At 36.8% G+C, this 26,900-nt stretch overlaps 1 protein-coding gene across 1 annotated transcript in view; it reads left to right on the top strand.

The window, feature by feature from the left end:
• Positions 1 to 26,900, top strand: part of RORA (RAR related orphan receptor A) — a 199,595-nt gene that overhangs the window by 64,484 nt on the left and 108,211 nt on the right. The gene's annotated exons all lie outside the window — the stretch shown is intronic.

Here is a 26,900-nt window from a genome sequence, read left to right as displayed (position 1 = left end):
GGGTGAGGATTAAAGGTTGGGGAATGGCACAGAAGTTCATTTTTAGTTCCATTTTGGATTGATCCGTTTTTGGAAATAAAACAGAATCCGTTTATCTGGGTGGAATGAATTATAAAAAGGCTCGGAAAATCATGGGGGATGATTATTCAGGGACCAAAAAGAAATTGTCAGTGGCTAGAAATATGACTTTCTGGCCAACAACAACCCATACTTCATGTTGTCATAAGCTTTAGGGTAGCATGGGTGAATTTTGTTATGAAATAATCTCAAAATTCTAGTGTTCCTGTCATTTTTTTTTAAAAAAAGATACCAAATGAATCTGAAGAAATATTTTCTGGGTTCCTTCTCCCTGGGCCCAATTGGAAAAGGTTCCAGAAGTGACAGAAGCCCTGCCTAGTCTAACTGGAGCACCCCCATTGGCTAGTAGGAGTAGGATGAAACATGACCACCTTTAATGTGGGGTTGAAAAACGGAATGCCAGGAAGTTAAAAGGACTTAGGGGAAAATGTCCTTTGGCCTTCCACTGCGTGACAGGATTCTGAAGTGGCAGCTTGTGTGCAGAGTAGACTCAGCGAGTCCAGTCAGAGTAAAAAAAGCTGCCTAACCAGAGCACCAACATCAGTAGCATCTTTGAGTATAATGATGAAAGAGCGAGTATGGCTCTGCCAGAAAGGCGGGTCTCTTCATGATGTTTCCCAAAGCACTTTTCTCTCTGATACGTGGGCCAACTTGCAGAGAAAACTCAGTCCTGTGTTCAATAAACATTGATTAAAAACCTACTATGTGCCCAGGGCTAGAAGAAGCCCTTCATTCCAAGAGGACTTCAGGGGTCCCTTTCCATCCACCTCAGAATTGCTTGAGATTTTTGTTTGTTTTTCACAGTGGCCCCCACAAAATAATATAAAGAGCAAACCTAAGGGGAACTGCAGTTTCAGTGCAGCAACAACAATAAACATTCATTAAGTGTTTACTATGTGCCAAGTACTGTGCTAGGTGTCAGGGGAATACCAAGAAAAGTAAAAATATTAGGGCAGCTAGGTGGCGCAGTGGATAGAGCACCAGCTCTGGAGTCAGGAGGACCTGAGTTCAAATGTGACCTCAGATACGTAACACTCACTAGCTGTGTGACTCTGGGCAAGTCACTTAACCCCAATTGCCTCACCAAAAAAAAAAAAAAGACAAAAAAGACAAAAATATGGTTGCTACCCTCAAGGAGCTCACATTCTAATTGTTAATATCTATACAGACAGGACTCCTCATATAGAGAAAATCTCTTTCATTAAAGTAAATGTAATTGCAAAATGGGTCCCTTCCTCTCTAATTGCCCGCCAAAAGGTTGGTCTGTTTTCAATGCAGTGAGAGAGATAGAGAAGAGGATATGGGCAAGCCATAAAGGTTCTGCATCAGCCTGACTGTAGGACACACTTAAGGCCACCCAACATCATCCCAGCTTCATCAGAAAACTTAAAACCACCTCAGACCAAACCAGAGCCCTCAGCCCTCAGCCCTCTGCCCTGGTCTGGACCCACACCCTCATTCCTGAAACAGAATTAGAATGAGGTTCTCTTGGTTGGAACCTTTGCTACTTTACATTTTGTCCTTCTCCAAATACTGTAATACATGTGTTAATAAACTACGTGTGAGGAAAAGGGCCAAGTTTCATAAGAGTTTTCCATTTCTTCATTCACTATCTAATGCAGAACCCAAATTGATAGAATTCATGCCATAGAACGAAGGTAATAGTATGGGAAGGTGCATTACATGCATCCTACCTCTGCTGCGACTGTCCTCCCATTAAATGCTAAGGAAAGACAAATCCGTATTTCTTTTCCTTCTTCCCTCTCATTAGTTTAAAAGCTAACACAGGCACGTCTCATTTTTCTATAACATTTAGAACATAGGGCCTCTAGGCCTCCTTAACCATGAATACATTATTTAACTTTTGCTGTTCTTTTGATTCATGAACTGTGCTTTGAATAAAATAAAATAGCCTGCCACAGTTTTTAGACTGAATCAACATAACACTAAATAATTTGTAAGTACTAAAAAATTGGGTAGAAAAATCTGGATTCTTTGAAACTACACAGTGTCATTCTTGCAGATATTTGGCTGAATATTTAAATTTTATTTTTGTATTTGGCATGGTCTTAGGTAGTAATAGAGTTTTGCAGTGACTTGATCTCTTATCTGGTTTCTATTGCTCAATATCCCTATTTCTATCACTTCCTCATTAGTAATAGTCGTATTAAATGAATCTTAGAGCTAAATCTCATCATGTTTTTACATTCTGATACTACTATTTAAAAAAAAAATCAACCACACATTTAATCTTTCCCAGTTGCCTATGGTAACATGCAACATGACTTCAGGACCCATATTGTTTCTCTTCTCACCTTGATTTCTTTTTTTTCTGGGTTGTAGTACCAAGCTACAACCTGCTCTGCTTTGGAACTAAGCTATGGCCTGGACAAAACCAAAGAACATACTGTTCCAGCGTGTAATAGAAGGGTCACTGATACTGTGATGGACATTGAGGGGCTATCTGAAAGATCAGATGAATCATTACATCTGTTCTTTCTCTCTAATCTGAGTAGAAGACTGGCAGGGCCATCATTCATTGCAGTATGTAACAGTGTGGCATGGTCACTAGTTTTCTGCTTCTAACAAGATTGCCACTGGCTTTCTCTAGGTCTTGGTTTTTTTATTTTTTTTTTTTTATGGAAACTTTAGTGTGTGCTTGAGATGTTCAAAAAGACATGATAGCGCAAGCCCTCTCCGGTGCTCACATTCAGTAAGGTTGCCCTTCCTTGAGGTCTCACGGTGGCACTTCTGTTCTATTTGATGACACTGTCTGTTCATTCCAGAGTGTATTCAATCTCTTTAGTAGCTTCAAACACCCCTCTCTTGTAGGAGTTTAGCATTTTGGTGCTGATCACATCGGTACCTGGACTTTTGTTATTTTTCACTCCTTTGATGCTTTCCTTCAGTTCTTCTGTTTTGATTGGCTTCCTCTTTCATCTCAAGTATTTGTTCTGAAATGGTGCTCTCTGTTCATTCAATAGAGTAGAACCATTGAGTCATCTGGAGAAGGGCTCATTCCCTCCCTTCCCTGGCTTCGCTTTACCAGTGGGTAGTCTATCATTTTTGTCTTTGATCAGTCAATTGTTGAGGCACCTCTTCAGGTTATCACTTTCGTGGTAGAATAAAGGAATGGGGTATCTTGATTTTCATTTTTATAAACCCTCTTCTGTATCTTCTCACTTTTTATTGAGACACAGTAGTTTCTATCATCTCTGGCATTTTTATAGGGAGTCTTTATTTCTGATCATTTCAAATAATGGATAGTAGCTCGCCTCATTTTCATCTTTCTGATTTCTTCACAGGAAAATATTTATTGGCTACTCCTAGAGCAATGATCTAAGAGATAGAATATCACATAGGAATAAAGCCTTGAGGATTTTATTGCTGGATTGGCCAGCATCTCTTCCTGTGACTTTCTATTTTCTATTTAATTTAAAAATTACTGGGTTTTTTCTTGTAAAGCCCTGCGAAAATATTTTAATGTTACTTCAAGAGACAGCATAGCATAGGAGATGGGGGGGGGGCAGCCTCAGAGTCAGGAAGACCTGGGTTAAAGTCCAGCCTCTGACATATACTCACCCTGGGCAAGTCACTTAGCCAGAGGTTCCCTGGGTGTCTAAGACTATATGTTAAAAACAAGTTTTCAAATTATGTTAACAAAAGGAATTCACACCAAGATTTTCCCACACTAATGAAATCACAGTCTAAACCTCTCCTCCAACATTTTTTAGTTTAAGTGGATATATTTATGTGAATGGAAATATTATTCAAAAGGTCCTAACTCCAATTCTTATAAAATCTTTAGGTACTTTGTTGGTTATAACATTTCACTGGCATAGGTATTCCCTGCCCTAGTAGAGATTGCATTCCTCTCCAGGCCTTTTTATTCTTGCCCACTTCTTTCTACAGATCTTCAACAGTTGGTTCACTTAATCTACTGCAGGACTTTCTCTGGTTTTTAAAGTATTTCATGGATAATAGTGTAATACTTGAGCTGAACATCTGCTATCGCTCATGCTTATTATGTGTCTGGGCCACCTTTTTGTCTAATCATACACATCCTTCGCAACAATTTTCAGGTGCAAGTCAATGGCAATCTGGCAGTCTACTTATACTCGTCATGCCCCTTTCACCTACAGTTTTGAATTTTCTGATACTGTGGTGTTCTGTTGTTTATGGTCATAAAGCATCCTGGTGAGAACAAAGGCAGTAGTTTTTATTTATTTATTTTTTCTCGGCCATTAGCCACAACAGTGAGCTTGAAATCATTGAAAGCAGGATAGAGGCTGCAAATGCAAGCTGGCCCAATTTTTTAAATTAGCTTTTTAGCCTAGTTCACTCATCGCTTTTGCTGCCTTTCAAAAATATGTATATAGACCAACTCAGTGGGCTCCCAATTCAATTGTGTGTAACAAATCTGGGTATTGGGTGTTTTTCATTTTTGTTGTTATTGTTGTTTTTGCAATATGGATAATTAGGTAAAACTCTTTTGAATACCTATGAGAACTGTTCTGTCTCAGTGCTGTTAGCACAATGTCATCTGTGAATAGAATTATTTACAAAATTTCACTATATACAGGGATTCCTTTTTCTATTTCTTTGTGTGAGCACATCTCCTTATTCTATGCCTTACTTAATGTTGAGACTGAGCAGATTATCAAGTCATTATTTCTATGGCCCTCACTGTCATAGAATCATAATCTGATTTTAATGTTTACATATGGAAATATGTTGCTTCAAGAGACCATCTAAGGCTATATTTTGTCCTACAAATTGAAATGGCATTTTTGCAATCAGCCAGAAACACAGCAGAATCTTATATTCTCTGTTCCTCAGTTAGTTGTGTCACTGTGAATATATAAACTGCTTTGGAAACCTATCTTCAAAAGTTTCAGGGGCAGCTAGGTGGTGCAGTGCCTTCGAGTCAGGAGGACCTGAGCTCAAATCCAGCCTCAGACACTTAACACTTACTAGCTGTGTGACCCTGGGCAAGTCACTTAACCCTTATCATCTCACCAAAAAAAAAAAATCCCTCTAAGCATGCATAGACCTCTTCTCTTAAAGACTTACTGAAATGCTGAAGTAAGCATACAGGTTGATAGTGTTGATTTCTTCCTCAAATAGCTTTTTTTAAGTGCCATCTGTGATTTTTTTGTCCTTTTAAGATATCTCAAAAATTGCTTAATTTCCTCATCTGTGAAATGAGAGGATTGGAATAAATAATCGTTAATATGCTTCCCACCTCCAGTTCTATTGCCCAAATATCAACAAATAGCTTTAAAATTGTCGGTACTCTGTATTTGGTCAATTCTGGCTACTTTTCCCAATTTCATCTTAAATTCCATTTCTATATCCTTACAAAGCTAATCTGATATTGAAAGTATAGATTCCAGATGTGTTGGTGGCACTGTCTTCTTTGCTGGGACAAGATCACTGTAGAAATACTATTGGATTTCATGTCTATTTGCATTCCATTTGTAGGGGCTCTCAGAATGATATGACTGAATTGAATTTGATACCAAGTTCTTTATAGGCTTATTTTTTTTCCCTCAACAGTTTTTCACTCATTTGTGAGCTGATAGTACCATCAGTCTTCTGTCACTCTCCTCTGTAATATTTAGAAGATGAGTTTATGCTCTAAAAAGGTTGGTTGCTCTCTGTGGTTTTCCACTGAGCAAGGTGATCACGTGGCTACTGGCAGGCGCAGCTTATTAACTCTTTTGGCATTCTTGCTTATCTTTTCTAATGAATGATGACAAAGTCGATGTCCTTAGTTTTGTCCATTTCCATTTTAACAGAGCCAATGATCTGTTTAAACACATCTGACTGGAGCTAGTAGGACTGCATGTCATGTTTTCTCACATTTTTTTTCCTTTTAATTTGGTATCTACGTTGACTTTTGTTCTAACTACCCAATGACCCAACTGCCCACGGACAACTGACTCTGAAATGATTTCTGGGTCAGTAACCAGTCATTTCCTGTGTGTTAAGATATCAATTCCTTTTTTTTTAATAGTGTTTTATGTTTGCCACATTCAATAGATTCTAACTTTCTTCTTGAAAGTATTAATGAGGTAATGAGGTTTTTGAATAGTCTATAAACCTTTGGCTCCTTTTATTTCTTGATCTATTAAACAAATCAAGAGATTTTTAAGCCAAGAACACAACTGCAGAATACATGAACTACAATGGATATATTTAATAGTTTTTTAAAGAATTCATTGTGTTTTAATGGGTAAATTCAATAAAATTACATCATCATTTTATGTTGTAAAATAAAATGATCATTCCCTTCCTCCACCAAACAAGAGATTAAGACAATTTTTAAGTGACTGAAAAGCTATAAATGCATCTTAAGAGGCTAAATATACTTTTCACTGTCCTCCTCTCTGTCCTTCATTCTTTTGAAATCACTCAGTCTCAAGGTATATGTTGACATTTTTAGAGACTCTTGTCAAAATCATTCATAAAAGTAAATAAAATAGTAAAATAAAACAGCACAGGGCTACTTCCATTGTATTGCAGCTTAATGGAGTATTCAGTGCCACTGGAAGAGATATAGATAGTGGCTTGTGAGATAGTAGACTTGCCTCCTAAGCAGTTTCCCTGCGTCAGGAACAACCTCGCGGTTATAAACAGTCTGAGGATTGAAGAATAAAAAAGAAAAATTGGAGTTATCAAGTAGACCTGATAATTTCTGTTGAAAATTAATTTTGTAAAAAAAAAAAAGAAAATTAATTTTGGTATAAGTAAACGTACTTCTGTTTTATTTCTTACATCATAGTAATTTATGGATATTCATCCCTAACCCCACCCATACACACCCCAACCCAGCCTTCTTGTAACAAAGTAAACAGTTAAGCAGAGCCAAGCAACACACCTACAATGTCCGAAAGAGTATTCAGCGTTCTGCACCCATGGTCACCCATGTATCCAAGGAAAGGAAAGAGGTGCACAGAAATATTTCTTTATGCACTGTTGTTCTGATATAAATAAGTCCTTAAAGTGAAAGCAGTTCAGCAGGTACCTTTTCCAGGATGTTGTCACCCAAAGCCCCTTCCAGCTCTGTCAGACAGAACACTAGTGGCTGGAAGGACCACCTGACTTGTGTGATATATTTTTATATTGTGTCATGCAAATCAGAGTTTTTCACAGGTTGCTGTGAGGCCCAATTCATTAAAAACTGCAAAATGCTTGGTGATTCATTAGTGTAAAGCATTGTTGAAGGGCCTTGTAAATTATCCTCCATGACAAGAATAAGTAGACAATATAAAAAGTGTGTGAACAGAATGGAAGACAACATTAGTGAGGAAGATCAGGTATAAGAATATAAGGGGAGGCTCACAGCTTCTCCTTCTACTACTGCTGTTCCATAGGAAATTTCTTTTGTTTGGTAACTTAAGTTCTTTAGAATATAAGTTGCCACAGAATAAGGGATATAAGTTTTTTATCAAGCATGAGGAAACATACAGTGTGTGTTAATTACAGGTGCCATGATGGTTTTCTTCTGAGGGGGGAAAAAAAAAAAAAGATTTCTTCTCCAGCCCGGGTGACATAGAGGGGCTGAAAATGGCTGGAAGCCAAAACTGCTTTTGCCACTTAATACACTGCCCTGGGATATTGCACAGCAGAGGTCCTCTGATCAGAAGGACGCACGGAAGCTTGCACAATTCACTTTGGGACCTTCGTATACCTGCCATGGCAGAATTAGTGCAGTACCTTTCTGCCTCAGCAAGTCCAGAGGCAACGATTTCTATAACTCTGACTAAATTAACCAGGTTGCACCGGTGATTTGCAGCTGCCCTGGAAATAAGTTGGCATCCATTTCAGGGGGGGAAATTCCCTTAAACTGTGATGACCATTAAGCAGGTTTCTTCAAATTTGTCATTTTATTATGTCAGGTTGGAAACAATGTCAGTTACTCCTAGACTTCTTATATTTGCCAAGTAACTCATCTCAAAGGACTTTAAACTTTTTTCACTCCCTACTCTGCCAAGAGGTCAAATTCCATTATGCAGATAACATTACAGTTAAAATAGCTGTATATTAAAAAAAATTTTCCAAGCCCCAGACTATGTCATTTAATTTCAGCAAAAATCTATACAGAAATTCAGTTTTTAAAAAAGTGAACAGGTCAGTGTATTATGTTGTAATGGGGAAAGTCTTTATGTTAGAACTCACTGAATCACAAAAATTGAGATTGGAAGGGACAGCAGGGACCTTCCACTCAAATCTATTCCTGAAAATCAATCCCCTCTACAACATACCTAACAATTGGTCATCCAGCCTTTGCTTAAAGACCTCAGGAGAGAAGGAACTACATTCTTAGGCATTCTATTCAACTTTTGGATGACTAGGGATTTTTTTTTCTTTACCCAAAGCCTAAATTTGTTTTTTGTAACTTTCACCAATTTTTTACACTTCTGCCACTTGGGACTCTCTGAGACCAAGCAGAGAACATCTAATCCCTCTTCCACAAGATAGCTTTTCAATTACTTGGAGATAGCTATCAGGTTTCCCCTGAGTTTTCTCTTCTTCCGGCTTAACATCCTCAGTTACTTCAACCAATCTTTACATAGTATGAACTTGAGGTCAGTCCCCATCCTGGTTGTCTTCTCCTATCCAGCTTATCAACATGTTTCTTAAAATATAATGCCCAGAATTGCACACAGTACTCCAGAGGTTTTCTGACTAGAGTGGAATAGAGTGGAACTCACTTTTTATTACTAAACACTGTAGCCTAAGACTGCTATTACTTTCCTGTCTGCTTTCTTATTGACTCATGTTGAGTTTTCAGTCTTCTAAAACCTACATATCTTATTTTGACTAAGCACTATTTAACCATTCCACCCCCATCTTGAACTTCTTTAACTGATTTTTAAAAATAAAATATCTTTGTTTGGGGATACTGATTGCTGAAAATTCAAAAATTCCTTGCATGGCATTTTGATTCTTTGGAAGGAAAGTATGAAATAGATCAATAAAATAATAAATATATCTGAAAAAATAAAATATCCTTATTAAATTTCATCTTACTTGGCCCAATGTTCTAGTCTATCAAGGTTTCAAAAATCCTTACCCTGGCATCTAATATGTTAGCTATCCATGGTAGATTTATGTCATCTGCTAATGTGATTTGCATTCCATCTACAGTATGGTTAGTCAAGTAATACATTAAAAAATGTTAAATAGTACAGGTCTAAGCACCAACCCCTAGGGCACTCCATTGGAGACTTCAGATCATCAATGACTACCATTTGGGTCTGGCCATTCAATCAGTTAAAATCCATTTAATGCTATTATCATCTAGCCCATACATATCTCTCAATCTTTTCCACAATAAGAGCATGAAAGACTTTATCAAATGTTTTGCTGAAATCTCAGTGAAATACTGCTAAAACATTTCCCAATCTCCCAGTTTAGTAACCCTGCCATTAAAAGAAATGAGGTTAATCTGGTATGACCTGTTCTTGATGAAGCCATTAACCATCTCTTAAATATTGTTTTAGAATTTTGCCAGGAATCAAAGTCAAGTTCATTTGCCTGTACTTTGCAGGATCCATTGGTTCCCTTAAAAAAATCAGGAAAACATTTGCCCTTTTCCAGTCCTATAGTACCTGTCCCATTTGCCATTGGCTTTCAAAGCTCTCTGACAATGCCTCAGATATCCCAGCTTCAACCCTTCTTTCAGTACCCAAATATGACGTTTTCCTGGGCCAGATAACAAAAGCTTATCAAGGCTAGTTCTAGGTACCCCTTTAACTATGCCCTTGCTAACCTTTGGGCTGAATTTCCTATTAGCCCTTTTTTCTGACCCTTCTCAGTCCATAGAGCATTCTCCTCAGCAAAGAAAACAGGAGCAATGTAACAGCTGAGTATCTCTGCCTTCTCTGTATCATCGGTTATCATCATCATCACACCTACCTCAAAAAGCAGTTTTTTGTCTTCTTTGATCTTCCTCTTTTCCCCAGGTTAGCAAAAAAACAAAAACAAAAACAAAAAACCTAATTCTTTTCTTTATACTTACCCTTCTTTGCTAAACATAGCTTATTCTAAGCATTAGTGCTCCTGAACCTCTTCTGATAGGCCCACAGCATGATTTCACATTGACCTTCTATTGTTTGCCCTTCTTTCCATCTTCCCTCTACATCTTTTAAAGATCTATGTTGAGGAGTTCCCAGTGCACCCTCATCTATCTCTTTGAACAATTTCAATTTTTCATTTTCTCAGGAATTGTTTCTCTTTGTTATCTTCAAAGTTTCATTCCTGAGAGCTTCCCATCCTTCTTGGGCCGATTTTTTCTGTTGAATTTTAGTCCAGAGTATCTACCTATCCTTTTTCTGAACTCATTGAAAACTGATCTCCCAAAATCTAGAGGGAATATCTGACTATTCATGGCTTTCCTCTCTTCTGTCACAAATTCTCAGATGAATTAGTGACTTCTCCACAAGAATGTTATCATTTCTATTCCAGCAAGTAAAGTCTTCTTATTGTTTAGAATAACATCCAAAATAGATTTTCTTCTTATTGGTTTCTCTACTTTTTGGAGGATGAAACAATCATTAAGGCTATTCTAGGAATCATTAGCTACTCTGCTTTTGGAAAAGCTTTATTCCCTTACATATCATGTATCTGTGCCAGGTTTGTGGTCTATTTCCTGACTACCTTATTTCCTTTCTATATGAAAGTGGTCTACGATATATTTTGACGATCATGATTACTGCTATTTTTGCCTCTGTTGATTTTCATCTAAATGCTCTCTACTGTGATTCCCCCTTCCTCCTCCCCTCTACAGAATTCTTGGATATTCCTTACATACATAAGAATAGCTTCCAAATGCACAGGGCAATGCTACTCTTCACCCCCATCCTCCACCAGTTCCCATTACCACCACCACCACACCTTTTATTTAGCCTGTTTCTTTTAAATAAGTATACCTATCTAGAACCATATTTCAGTTGTGCACCTCATCCAACTAAATCTAAGTGATGCTACTGAAGTCACACCTGTTTCCTCGGTCTAGGACATCTACTTCATCATGCTTGTTATCCATGCTTTGTGAATTTATGTGCAGGCACATCTGCAGCAATGGATTTGTTGGCTCCTTTTCTTGTCTCCTTTGAACTTCTGTGTGCCTCGATCACTTTATCTCTCTTATTACACTGTAGCTATACTTTATGGTATCTAGGTTAATGGATTTATAAACTATATGTCTATGTAGATATATGTGTTGTGTGTGTGTGTGTATGTAGTTTACCCTCATGCTTCCTTTTCAGTTTAAAGCTCTTTTAAAAGATTTGTGAAGCTCCAGATAAATAAATTTTTACTAACTCACTTTAAATATACTCCATCCCTGGCCAGGAGCTGGTTTTCCCATTCCTATATTTTAATCTGTCTTCTAGAAGTTCCAATCCCATTCTTAGATAACACCTTCTTACCCAGATTTTCCAGATAACTGAATCATATCTTTTTAAGGACAAAAATACTTTGATTGCTTTGAATGAAAATCTTTCTAAAATATGTTATGGACTTCCCTGTCCTCTTAAACAGAATCCAAGCAAAATTTAGTTCAAATTCATGTTATTAATGATTCCATCATCATGAATTTTTGTACTCTGCTGCAAATACACTGAAAACTTCAGAAACTCATTTAACCTTCATTAAATGGCTTCAAACTGATGCGATTTATCAGTTCATTTGTCCTTTTTTCTTCCTTATCGCCTTTCTGATTTTCCCTCATAGGACCATTGTATTTAGAAATCCTTTAATTCAACTCCTTCATTTTACAATGAGGAGAAGTCTAGAGAGGTTACACACAAAGTCAAGATTTAAACCCGGGTCTTCCAGTACCAAATTCAGTGTTCTTTTTACAATATCACTGTTCTTTCCTTCTTTGTCAACAGTTACTTTTATTAATCACCACTAGCATTTCCCTATCCCTTCTCATTTGATGCACCTAATGTTAGAATATAACATTATATAACTAACCTTGAGGGTAAGGACTGGTTTTTTTTCCCCTTTATTTGTATCACTATCACTTTGCACAGTGCTTGGTACATAATAAGCACTTAATAAATATTTGTTGACCAACCACCTGCCATGAGCTGGTAACACTGGAATCATTGCTGATACTGTGTCTCAGAATGAGGCCATAGTGAGGAAAATATGGACTTTGTGGTCATTAGCCAGGCTATCTTGGGCTTTGTTATGTTTTATTTGTTTTTCCATAGCCTTTGGCTTTGTTCTAAGAGTTTGAGGTCGCCAGAGAAGTGGCTTCTGTATGTATGACATGTTACATATGTTACATGTTACGTGGTGCAGTTAGGTGGCATAGTGGATAAAGCTCTAGGTCTGGAGTCAGGAAGAGCTGAGCTGAGTTCAAATTTGGCCTCAGACACTTACTAGCTGTGTGACCCTGGGCATGTCACTTCACTTCTGTTTGTCTTAGTTTCCTTATCTACAAAATGAAAATAATAATAGCACCTATCTCCCAGGGTTTCTGTGCAGATCAAATGAGATACTAAGTATAAAGCACTTAGCACAGTACCTGGCACATAGTAATGTTAGCTATTATTATTATTACTACTACAGTCATAGTCCATCTTTCTATAATAACAGCTCTATTTTAGTATTATATCTGTATACTTATTCCATTTGTTGATTTTAAAATAGCCTCCTTTCTGTTGTATCCATGAAAACATAGCTTCTACTTGTTTATACAGTATCTAAGAGCAGAATTTTTATCTTCAACATTTCTTCCTGGTGTGTCACATACGCAAGGCCCATGATAAATGTTGGTTGATCAACTAACTGGAATGTCTTGTAAAAATTACTCATGAATATATCATGTGTAAATTGAACTTCTTGCTAAGATTCATAGAATTATCAAGTGCCTCAGGTTCCTATTTTTTCAATACTTGGCTGCTCAGAAAGATCTGTGACTTAATTGGTGTGGGCAAAGTCACCTCACACCTTAGTAAGAGGTTCTATAAGTTTCTGTGACCATAAGAATTCCTAAGCATCAGCCTTCTGGTTTTGAGCCTCTCTGAACTTAGCCAGGTTGGTCCTCAGGGACACATACACAGTCCTATGGTCATACCTGAGAGCTTTCCAGCTTGGTCAGCCTTGCCAGAGCTTATGCTCTACTTCTAGAAGATATAGGTCCCCTACCCCCACCCCAAGCTATGAAAGAGGCATGGAAGAAAAGCAGGTGAGGGAATTTCTAGAGCAGTGCTTCTTAAACTATAGGTCACAACCCCAGATGGGATCACGTAACTGAATGTGGAGGTCACGAAAAATTTTGGCAAGAATAAAAGGTTTCTGAATGCACAATGACCAAAAATTAATTCAAAATCAAATGCGTAATGAAGCTGAGGTGTTTCTGGCAGCAGTTGCCCATGTTGCATCATGCCACTTCACTACAGTCTTGGTTCTGAACATACAGCATGCACACTTCGCACTGCGCATGCCCATCATATCACGCAACACTAATGAACACTGCCAGAAACACCTTGGCTCAGATTCGAGACTATTGTATGTTATGAATTACAGTGTTTTTACTGTGCGTACAAAATCATTAAGTGAATTTTGACTTGGGATTAGGACAGAATTTCCAACAATTTCTGAAATGGCCCTAAACATACTCCTGCCATTTTGTACTATGTATTTATGCAAAGCAGTGTTCTCAGCATTGACAATTATAAAATCAAAATATTGATTAACTTTGAAAAAGTTTGAAGATGCTCTACATCTTGCAGTATCAAATATTCTGCCAAGAAGCACATCCATCTTATTAGTATACAAATTTACTTTTGTCATTAATAAGTGGTAAAACTATGTGTATACCAAAGAATTGTTTTAAAATAAATTTATTTATGATCTATTATCAGTTAATGTTTGATTTGTATACCTATTTTATATATCTATGTACCCAGGGTTGTGTAAAAATTTCTCAGGTGAAAAGGGATTACGAGTAGAAAAAGTTTAAGAAGCCCTATTCTAGAATACCAGACTTCCCAGTCAGAAAGATCTGGATTCAAATGCTCCCTCAAACATTTACTAGCTGTTTGACCATAGGCAAATAACTTAACCTCTGTATTCCTTAGTTTCTTCATCTGTAAAATGGACTCAGTAGCCTCTAAGATTTCTTCCATCTATTCCTCTATGATCCTATGATACCTTTTTACTCTTTTCTTTTTCATTAACAAAATTACACACACACACACATACACACACACACACACATAACAGCAACAACAACAATTGAATCATGATTTATTAGTGAAATTTAAAGAGGGACAGTGTTGCAGAGGGATAGAGTAATAAATTTGGAGTCAGAAAGACCTGGGATAAAATCCTACCTCACAGATTTTCTACCTGTGTAACTCTGGGTGCTTAACCATTCTGAACCTCAGTTCCATCCTCTGTAATATGGGGATAATAATAGCACCTACCACACAGGATTGTTGTGAGGATCAAATGAGATGATGTATGAAAAGAGCTTTAAAAATTATATAGCATTGCATAAATGTCAGCTGTGATTATTATAAACAGATTTGGTCTGCCCTTCCAAAGACAGCACAACTTCATAATGTGGCCATTTTGTGGACCAAGGAATTCACATATAATAAACACAGGAGGAAGCAGACATTTCTGTCACAGACCTAAATGTTGCTATAAGTCAGAGAAGAACTGCCATGTGTTAGAAGCATCTCCCAAGTTAAAGCCAAAAACCTTAAAGTGAAGATTAATAAGGTTTTAAATTAACCTTGACTCTATTAGACCTGGCTCATATTTCATGGTCTGAAAAGGGATGTAGGGAAGTAGTGTTATAATGTTTTCCTATTTCCTGACGTGTCACTCAGTAGCCCTGTCAAAGAGCATTAAAAGTAGTTTCGAAATAATCAAAAGAGATGTACTTCCATGAAAGACAGTTGGCAGGTGCCTCTGTGCAGAAAAATGAAGGGGGTCTACAAAGGTTTGGATTTTTGGTGTTTTTTTTAATCATAAGTTTAAAATGAGTATGGTTAACTGAATTTAGTTCAATTTACTTCTTTATAAGAATAGTGCCAAAATTCTGTAGCTGTTTTACTTGACTTCTTAGTCAAAAAAAGAAATTATGGCCTCCAAACAATATAAATAGGAATTAGGAAACAACATAGGTTTTATAGTAATAGATCATTCACTCCACATGACCTTTTACCTGTCTTCTGCCTTATATTCGAATTCATTACCTTTAACTCACATTCTTTCCTCATTTCTCCTTTCCCCTCTCCCCCTTCATGAGTGCTTCCAGAAGGTTGTATTATGTGACTGTCCTTTTTTGAATCTTGATAATTGTAAGAAGAACAATACTCTTAAATAATTAGTTTGCCGTGCCAGAGAATCGTATTTTAGACTAATTTTATTTAAAAACTAATAACCTTCAATCTTGTCACTTTATTTTATCTGATCATCAAAATTAGACAAAGGAAAATGTATAGATTTAATGCATGGTAACAATGTAATTGTTTATGTAGGTTTATTTGTTATTGTTGCATTTTAACATTTGGACTGCTCTTTTGGTCTTATTTACATTCTGGGGGTTAAAATCCTTGTTAGAGGTATCATTGGACTTTATGTTGCCTTGAAACCTTACAAGCTGCAAATAGATATCATCTGAAGAAGGGGTTTCGGACAGTAACTATGGTCTCCTTCATCATTTTTTTTTCTTGGAGTTCTTAGGAGAGTACAGTCTTGTTTCCACAAGAGATAAACTCAAAATATGTCATTTTAGGATGATAATGTTCCGAAAATATTTTTTAATTAGGTAAAGAGTCAATCCTTTTATATTTAGAGTATTTGTTTCCTTCTGAAATGCTTAAGCCATAGACAGAAGACCGAACCCTCTGGATAAAAGGCAATCATTTAGGATATTTAGTCTACACAGGGCCAGCATCTAGCTAGTTGCTACATCTGGTGCCTTGTAGACTGAATATTTGGGTGTTTGGATGAGCTTTGCTCATTTGTTTGTTGGTTTATGAATCAGATTGAGAGGCAGCAATGATGTAATGGAGTGAAGGAACTGAAGTTAGAAAGAAGAAAGGGAAGAAGGAATAGAGGGAGGGAGGGAAGGAAGGATCATGCATTTATTAGGTGCTTACTATGTACCAGGCACTGTGCTAAGCATTTTTTTTTTTACAAATATTACCTCATTTGATCTTTACAACAAACCTGGGATGCAGGTGCTATTATTGTCCCCGTTTTGTAGTTGAGGAAACTGAGGCAGAGAGCAAGTAAGTGACCTGCCCAGGATCAAACAGCTCGTAAGTGTCTGAGGCAAGATTTGACTTCAAGTCTTCCTGACTGCAGTCCCCAGCACTCCATCTACTATGCCACTTTGCTGAACGTGGATTCAAATCCCACATGTGACATATCTTGGTTTTGTGACCGTGGCAAGTCATTTAACTTCTCTGAGACCTAACTTCTCCATCTGTAAAATAGGGATGATAATTGTAGAGTTGGAAGTGTCTTTAGATATCATTTATTCTAACCCTTCCAGAGGAGGAAACTGAGGCCCAGAGAGGACTAGTGACTTTTCCAGGGTTACACAGGTCTCACATGGCTCAAGGCTGTGCCTTCTGAGTCCACATTTGGCACAATTTTCACTTCACAACAATGTCTATGGGACCTGTGTCTTAAGCATGTGTCCATCTAATGCTCTGCAAATCTTATGTGCCTTGTAAATGTCAGCTATTATTATTTGTAATAACGATGAATAGTAATAGCTAGCATCTATATAAGCCCTACTATGTGCCAGTCATGGGCAGCTAGGTGGCTCAGTGGAAAGAGTGCTGGGCCTGTAGTCAGGAAGACCTGAGTTAAAATCCAGCCTCAGACATTTACTAGCTGTGTGGGCAAATCACTTAACCCTGTTAGCTTCAGTTTCCTCATCTGTAAAATGAGTTAGAGAAGGAAATGCCAAACCACTCCAGTGTCTCTGTCAAGAAAACCCCAAATGGGGTCATGAACAGTCAGGAACAACTGAAAAATGACTAAACAGTGACAAATGTGCTAGACACTCTGCTAAGCACTCTACAAACATCATCTTATTTGATCCTCAGCAACCCTGGGAGTTAGGTTTTATTATTATCCCCATTTTTACAGATGAGGACACTGAGGCAAACTCTGCTAAGCACTCTACAAACATCATCTTATTTGATCCTCAGCAACCCTGGGAGTTAGGTTTTATTATTATCCCCATTTTTACAGATGAGGACACTGAGGCAAACTGCGGTTAAGTGACTTACCCAAGATCACATAACTAGAATGTGCCTGAGTCTAGATTTGAACTTAAGTCTTCCTGACTCCAGGCCCACTGCTCTATCCACTTAGCCACCTAGCTGCCTCAATTATACCATTAATATTAATATCACATATTAATATAATACTATTTTCTTCATCGTGGATGTATCCTATCATTAGCAAACAATGAGGTAGTAACTAAATTCTTCTGACTTGAAACATCAATCTCAGAAAGCATCAGTAAAGTTGAGAACATAGGATACATTTTTCTTTTATTCAAAGTCTACCTAATACTATTAGTGCAAATCGACATGGACAGTAATTGATGTTACAGTAGAGTTCAGCAGGGGTTGCTGCAGACATGTAAAATATATTTCCTTTTTTTGTCTTTTTTTTTTGCTTGGTAAAGCTTATTTCTAACATAGTAATGAGAAACAGTCCTTGCTGGCCTTTTTTACAGATTTTGAAAACTCCAAACTATACTATTTCTAATTTATGCATTAATCATGAGGACGTCCATTTGACTTAAATCGCCCAGTGAAATGCAACTTGACCTTTTACTAGTATAAAAAAAAATCAAAACCAACATTTCCTGCTTATCTATGTAATTATCTAATGATGGGCAAACATCTGTTTGGGATGGTTTAGAATTCACCTGTTTGGACCACAAGACCTTCTGAAGTCCCTTCCAGCTCTGTGATTGGCATCCATCTACTCCCCCCTCTTGTAAAAGTTGTGCCAATTGATTTATGTCATCTTGAAAGATGCGAAGGTGCTGTAAATCAAATCACCACTGTATTCTGCTTTACAAAAACTCTGCTCCATAATACATGTACATAAGCATCCTGAACACAGGGGAAATTGGACTTTTTGTGTCTCTTATAGAAATAGTCACCTTTACAACAAATTATGCAAACTAATAGCTTTTGAATAGTAAACCCAATTCCTAAACTGCCTCACTAAATAAACACTTCAACTTCATTCAGTTTAATTATAAAATTTAAAAATGTATTCTCCGTGGCAAAATTTTGTGTGTTGTGTCAATATCTCAAGACTAAGAGGCAGACCTGTGATCTCTGGCACATATTGGCTGTGAGGCTACAGACAAGCTACTTCTCCTCTCAATGTCCCAGGCAACTTTCTAAGCAGATTAAGTTACAATAGGAGTCGTTTCTTTACATCAGTGGAGGAAATTTTCCATATTGGTGAGTTTCCTATACTGATGAATTCAAAAGTTGATAACAATTATCAACATCATCATCAGATTAGCTACTGTGTTTTTATGTAGCACTGTGTATATATTATGGATTTTCAATAAATATAAAATAACTAAAACATGCACTGAAGACTTGGTTTTATCAATGCCAAGTATTATGAGGTTATCAGTAATTTGTTAGGATATTAAGGGAGATGAACCAAAAGAATATGGCATTCATCTATATTGCCAAGATTGTGTTATATGAAAATGGCATCATGGGTAAAATTTATAAAATATGGAGGAAAAAATATCAAAATCCTGGATAGTTCCATGGAAAAGTATGAAATATGTTCTAAGTACTCCCTACATTTTCCTGTAGATGCACTTGGTGTTCATGTGAAATTTTAGCATTGATGTTTCATTTTCTGTTTATAGCCAGAAATTCACTAAGAGTTTTAAAAAATGTTTTAGAATTTTGCAACTCTTAAGAGTTAATTTATTGTACATCAAGTGGTTTCTTAAATACACAAATGGAAGCATTTCTTTCAAATAGGATAATTGCAGCTATGTATAGTATGTTTCTCCATTAGCAAGTAATTAATTCATTACATTGTGCAATAATTCATAATTACACATGCTAATCCTGCTAAATTGCAGAAGCTGGTGATAAAATTTCTTGCATACTTGCCTGAATTTCATTAGAGCCATAATTTTTAAGCTATAAAGAAGTTTGCCAATTAATTCCAAAATATTGAGCAGCATCAAACATAAGGAAACATAAGCTGTTTTAACATTTATGAAACCTTGGTCTTGTCTACATAAAATGTATTAATTTTGGAAAATTCATTCTTTTTTCTAGAGCTCATTGTTGAGTTCTAGATTTTCTATAGATAGCAAAAGTCCATTGCTGGGTTTTGAGATTATGTAGTGGAAGATTTGACTCAATTTCTTTCCATCTTTCATGTGATAGAAATAGTCCTTAGTTCAAGAAAGGAGTCTTTATGTTGTACAAAAAAAAATGAACCTAAAAAAATGTACAGAAACTGGAATTTTGATCAAAACACAAACACAACATCATTGTTTTAGTTTTCACATGAATCTTATTTTAATGTAGTGTCACACATAAATAATATAAAGCTGCTTCTGGGAGTAGCAAACAGACTTCTGATCAGACAGTGTCAACTTAGATGAATCTCATTCTGTAAGCTAGCTTTAGCTTAAATGTGAACATTAAAACCACTATTGACATATAGCACAACTGACTGAAATGTCAATATTCATAAAGAGTATTACAAATCACAGAATAATTGATTAGTTTACTTGAATGAGCACCAACATATATTCCCTGCAAAAAAAAAATAATTTTTCCTTTTGTCCTTGGAGCACTGAGAACTGACTTGAATTATCTGAGAGAAATCTATTACTTTATGGTTCTTAATTACAAGTAATGAAAATGAGGGAAAGCATCTACAAATGCCTACCTTTTTCCATTATTTGAAATAGTGTTTTTAAGATGGAATGTTGATTAAATGAATCATGAACATCTTTGTCAATAAAGATACTCTCACAGAACCTGAAATAGGTCAGATGATTTTTTAAGTGAACCATTTGTCCAGAAATGTTCCTTATATATTTTAAGTCCCTGGTTAAAAAAAAACCACAAAACATCCATCTCTACTTGGCTTCTTCTTCCATGACATGAAACAGCATGGTTTTAGGCTAAATAAAATTGGACTTGGAGTGAGGTGACATCAATATTAATTCTAGCTCTGATGTTTCCAATATAAACATGGGTAAGTCACTTAATGACTTTGAGCCTCAGTTTTCTCATCTTTAGGATGAGGATAATAATATGGGTACTACCTACCCCCCCAATTACCTTGACTTCATTTTTCATGTGATCTGCATGTTCTTATATATGTCTATACATATGTAAATGCTGTCTCCCCCATTAGAATGTAAGCTACTTGAAGTCAAAGACTGGTCTTGCTTTTTCTTTATATCCCTGGCACTTAGAATAGTGCCTGGAACATTTAAGGGTTTAATGAATGCTTGTTGATTGATTAATGGATAAAAAGTGCTTTGTAAACCTTAAAATCATGATATATTTCAATACTTTAGAGATGCATGTGCACACGCCCTCCACCAATGCAGATCTCATATTTCTGTGCTTTAGCTGTGAATAAGATAGGAATAAAAATGCATCACCTTGTGGCCAAACTTTAGATGATGAGTCTTTCTTTCCAGACTAGCTAAACTGGCTCTTAGACAACAACACCTGTCTCTTGCCAGATCTATACTTCAAGCCTGCTTGCCAGTGTGAGAGCTTCTGGAATATACTTTGAGAACCCAGGTTCACTTTTTGCTACAATTAGACTTTAAAGTAGGACTTTGATGGAAGAAAGCACTATATCACTGTGAGTTAGTAATTTTAATTTGGAAACACTATGGCATAGGAGATAGAAAGCTTATCTCCGAAGTCAGGAAAACCTGGGTTTAAGGCTTGCCTCTGACTATGTTCACTATGTGACGCTAGGCAAATCCCTTAATCTCTTGATGTGCTAGGCAACTCTTTTAAGACTATATAAATTGTTGAGATGCTAAGTTATTTTGGAAGTTCCTCATCAGAAGCTCCCCACACTGATGAAATCATAGAACTGATTAAAAAAAACCAAAAATTAATTTAAAGTGTGGTTTGACTTCAAAGATATAAAACTGGCTTTAAATCCTTAAAATAACACTGGGAAGGTGAGCTGCAAAGAAATTTATTTCCTAAACAGCCAATTCTCCTTCCCTCCACCCCCTACTTACTCATTCAGCATTAATTTATGGAGTCTATATTACATGCATAGCAATGTACCAGGTACCACTGGAGGATTAAAAAGGAGTAGAAGTCATAGTCCAGGTCCTGAAGGAACTTACTCCCTAGCAAAGAGAATCAGGCATAAAGAAATTAAAGAACTATAGGACAACCACATAGCAACATGACAAATCTGTGCTGGAATGGACAACCTATACTCCAGAGAAGAGAGGAAGAAGAATTAGAAAGTAATTAAGTGGGGTGGGATTAATCAGAGAAGGCTTCTCCAAGGAACTAAGTGTTCATCTGGTCTTGATGACAGGCATAGGCACAGATTGGGAGAGGCAAAAAAGGTTATCCTAAGAAGGGGGAAATTTAAAATGATGGTAACTAAAAATTAAGCATTTTTTAAAAAATCAAGCATTTACTATTGGCTACTATCTATTCTTTACCAAAGAGTTTCATTCTCTTGTTAGTGCTGGTGGGTATCTTATAAAGGCAGGCAAGGGGATGTTCTCTGGATTTAGTTAAGTTTCTCTTTTTTTCCTGATTTGGTATATATAGAAGTAGCCAGGTACCTGCTCCTTTGATGGTGGGATAAGCCATCATCTTTTTTTTTTTTGCAAGTCTAGTTCCTTTGTGGAGGAAGCTCTTATCTGCCTTTATATGAACTTTGCCCCTTTTCCTCATCGTGATAGATCCAAAATGAAAGCTTCTCTTTGTTTCACAATACACGCGTGAAAGACAATTCACAGTGTCCCTGCCCTAAGGGTTTGGTTGACTGGGACATTTCATGCGTCTAATCAAATCTTTCACTATTGATACCCCATTAAAAGAATAGGTATACTAATGACTTTTAGTTGTAAGTCAACCAAGAAGAATAGCGCAATACTGTATAAACTGATTTACAGAGCTAAATTTCCCCTCATTTATGGAGTCTCAAACTATCTCAGTAAATTGATTTCTATGGAATTATATCTTCATAATTATACAAAGAGAGACAGCTCAAGTGTAATAGATAGTCAACCTTGGAGTCATTAAGACTTGAGTCTGAGTCCTGCCAAACACATAATATCAGTGTGACCATGAGGAAGTCTCTTCACCTCTCAGGGCTCTAGGCAATTTTCCAAATCTAATTACAGAAGAGTTGTTTCTGTTCATCAATGCATGGAAATTTCTATATTGCGCAGTTCCCTGCACTGATGAAATTACAGGTCAAGGTTAAAAAAAAAACCTCCCCCCCATGTGTCCTAATGGTTGTGTCCTATTATCACAGAAACACAGTGATTCTGTGTGACCTGTATTTCTATGGTTATCTTGTGTTTAAAAAAAGTTACAAGTGAGATAAGCCTAATCGATATGTTTACCTCCTAACCACATATTTTGGGAGGAAGGACAAGGTTGTGCAACTCTTCCTTGTGTGTGTTGGGAGGGGGATGAATTATAATTCTTAAAAGGTTGGGGATCATTGATTAATATCAGTAAGTTAAGGCAGATATATTATCCCCATTTCCAGAGAGATGAAGTATCTGAGACTCAATGAACATGAGTAAATTGCCTAGTAGTTGGTAAGCCAAGCTGGGACTGAGCCCAGGTCTTCTGACTTAAGTTTTATGCTCTTTCCACTATTAATATGGTATATGGAAAGTTCCAGTTAGGCAGTGGAAAGAACACCAGATGGGGTATCAAAAGATGTTGATTTGAGTCCTTGCTCTGGCATTAAAAAGCTATATGACTTGATTTAGTCACTTACCTTCTCTGGGCCTCAGTTTCCTCATCTGAAAAATGAGGGGATACATTCTAATGGATCTCTAATTGCTTCCAGCTTGAAAATTTTAGGATGTAATGATCTATTTTTGCTTCATCTCAATATTTACCACATAAAACCCAAGAGCTCTAACCCTCTATGGTTACTAGAAATCATACATGTCATTCCAGGTACAAATTTCCTTTTATGAGACATTGATTCATTGTGACTCAGTAGAAACAGTCCAACTTCCAGAATGTAAATATGTTTCTTGTTAGCTCCTAGGTTTTCTATGAAATCCCTTTTTGGCCTGGTTTTATGTAGTATATGAGAGATGAGGTGTCTTGACTATAGGTTGCTGAGAATGTCCCAGCTACTCAAGGTGTTGTAAGTACATCAACAAAACAATGTCAAAAGACAACTTAGTCTAGCTGACTGGGACCACATTAAACTTTTACTCATCCCTTTCTTGTAAAACTAGAAATAAATTAATTGATTTAATAAGCTTCCATACCAGAACTGGACAGAGAAAACTAGGGTCAGAGGAAGATCCACAGTCAGAGCCAAAGACTTCCTGCTTTAAAACAGATCAACGAAACTGGAAATCACCCTTGCATTATAAGCTAGGGTCAGGCTATGGACTAATATGTTGTTCCAACAATCTGCCATTCTTGCCAATAGCACTGAATTACTCAATCTGGTACATGAAGGACTCAGGTTCTCTATGGTATAAAATCAAAACTACTCTTAGAAAGGCAAGTATTATTTCTTCTGTTAACCTATGACGTGGAGAATGACGATAGATGTCCATATCCTGAATATAGGCTGCTCTAGACCCCTGCAGAGATAAGACAAGCTTTTCTCAAAGACACTTTGGAGCTCTTTAGTTGATTTTTTTTTAATCACACATCTCTTTGCTAAATCATAGATCCAAATGCAAAACCTAGGATACAGGGACATCATGTGGAGCTATAGCTTTCTCTGGGGGACTCCAGGATAGATTACATTTGTTCAGAGCTGTTACGTGAGCTTTCTTTTTTATTCTAGGAGCTAGTGTAAATTTGGGATATAATCCTATCTAAAATAAATACTCCCAGTCCTCTTAATTACTGATAAGTAAAAAAAAAAGTATTATTATTCATCTGCTTTAGAGATGTATGGGAAAACAACTACATAAGAACTGAGAAAAATTAGTTCAGCATATTTTGGTAAATCAAGTAAAATTTTCATTGGGTTACATGTTTTATTTCTTTCAACATTTATCAGAAATGGAAGGAGATGCTTGTCCTTGTATACCTATTGTTAATTTGGTAGTCTATTTGGGGCCTTTTGTTTCCACAGAAGATCACTTGTTTCTTAGCCTTGTGCCATTTTTAGAGTAGCCTCAATTTTTTATCATTTCTAATTTTGTAAGTACATCTTATTAAAATGAAGTTTAACATGGATTAAAAAATGAATACCTTTGGTATATATTTACAAATCTCATCCACATTTAAAAAAAACAGAAAATACTTAGAAATATTTTGCCCATTAGATATTAGATGAAGAGGCAATAATTTTTTTAAAAGGCAAGTTCAGACGTTATATTTCCCTGGAAAATATCCTGGAAAAGAGTGAATCTCAAATATTTCAAGGAAACATTACAGGGCATGTAATTTTTAAATTATGTCTGATTCTGTCTCTCATAGTTACAACTGCCTGGCATGTTATGTGTCATTCTACATTGCCAATTTCATTTTAAACTGACTGTAAATAAGTACAGATAAGTATTATTAGCTTCCTTGGGGTCAGATGTCTGACAGCCAGACTTGAACTAATGGATTATATCACTTTTCAGTTCATAGTCTGCTATCATTTACAATGCCACTGTAAGTATTTTAACATAACATTTCTGTACTTTAATCCTGAGTCTGTTATTTTTAAAATGCTGAATTCTGGATGCTGTACATCTTTGTTGAGCAGTGAAGCAAGGGGCATCGAAAAATACCACTAGGGACAAAGTCCTTGATATTTCTCCTCCTGCTGCTTCCTTCCCCCACTGCCCCAGGGGAAAGAAAATTATATCTGGGAACCTGCTGCAAGAAAAGACTGGAGTTTCCTTCCCTCCCTCCCCTTTTTTCCATCAGAAGCAGAAGAGAAATCAAGGGAGAAGTGATGTGTGGTGGTGTCAGTGTGATAGAGTGACGTTGCTTCATTTTGTGATGAGGTTGCATCATGGTGATGTGGTGTAAGTTAATTTCATAATTGTAAACAATACAGGGAATATGATTAGTTTGAAGTTCTTGTCCACTTCGTTATGGCTGTCCAGCTGAATTAACATGGGTATGTCTTTGTGTCACACTTTTATAATTTCCTTTTTTTATTTTCAAGGAAAAATTTAAGCAGTATTAACTTAATAGAATGACTGTCTGAAATACTATGATTTGTATAAGATGCAGTGAGCTTATCTGATTTCCTGGCTTGTACACCAGGTTAAAAAAAACAACTCTAAAGACTTAACTTTGATGGAGAATGAGTAGAAGTTATATATCTTTGCTTTTTATAATGTTGATAGTATACATCTGTTAGAAATTATGGCATGAATCATGGAAAATTATATTTCTGTTATACAGTAAAACTGCAAGTGTTCTCTGTTTAATTACAATGAAGGCAAGTAAATATTTTCTGGAAAGTTGGAAATAGAAATATAGGACAAACAGAAAACACAATCGGAAATTGTTTAAAGGCTAAGCAGCAGGTACTTAGATCTGATTTCTGTAATTTAAAAAAATGTTCTATTCAGTTTTGTATATATATATGTATACACACACACACACACATATACTTGCTAAAAGCTGAAAGCACATACTCTTTGTTTATAACATCTGAAATGCATTGTAAAGAAATGCATCTAAAGAATAATTACATGTGAGTTCCCCATAAGGATAAGCAGAAACAATAACAACTTATAAGATTTGGGGTTTATTTTGTTTTTCAAGTATTGGTTTCAAATTAGTTATATTTCACAAAGACAAGATTAAATTTTTTTTGTTGTTGCTATTGTTCCCAGAAGGAAAAACACTAAGTAGCATTTTTAAAACATGAAAATGGTATTTGAATTCTTCATCTTGGGGTCAGAGCATTGGTCAAGGCTATTAGGAGTAACCAGTTGTCTTGCATACTTGGTTATGTAAAATAACTCGGGATCATCTTGGAGCATTAGTTCCTTCTGGAGGGTTGTCTGCTAAGGTCCGCGGTTCTCACCCCAGCCAACGTCTGTAGTGGGTGTGAGAAAGTCCGGAGAGTTACAATTCTCCGCTGCTGTGTAAAACAAATAGCACATCCCCTCTGCTAATAATATTCTTTTTCGTTCGTTTAGATCCAGCAGTTTACTGTTTGCAGTTCGTCCTCCCTCCCCTCCCCCCGAGCTGAGAAAATAAGTCTCTTTTGACCACCAGCGCCCAGAATCACGTCGAAAAAAAATGGGGGAGGGAGAGGGAGGGGGTACAGGATACACCCAGGAGTTTTAACAAAAGACTAGACAGCTTCCAGGCTCCAAATGGGGGGGGGGATTGTATTTGAAGACTTCCCAGAGGGTGAGGGAAGGTAGCCATCATTGGCAGGGCAGGGCAGGGCATTTCCAACCACAGGGTGGGAAAGTTGGAATGGATGACCAGAATGGCTTTTGCAGCTTGTGTGTATGCGTTACCTGCAAAATATATTTCTGCAACAGGTGCGGGACACCGGGGGTCGGGGGAATGGTTTGAGAAAAGAATAGGCGGGGGGGGGGGGGTTGGAGGCAGGAGATGAAG

Source organism: Phascolarctos cinereus, unplaced genomic scaffold, assembly GCF_003287225.1.
Source record: "Phascolarctos cinereus isolate Bilbo 61053 unplaced genomic scaffold, phaCin_HiC Scaffold_3;HRSCAF=262, whole genome shotgun sequence".
Taxonomy (NCBI): domain Eukaryota; kingdom Metazoa; phylum Chordata; class Mammalia; order Diprotodontia; family Phascolarctidae; genus Phascolarctos; species Phascolarctos cinereus.
This window is presented reverse-complemented; position numbering and strand designations above follow the sequence as displayed.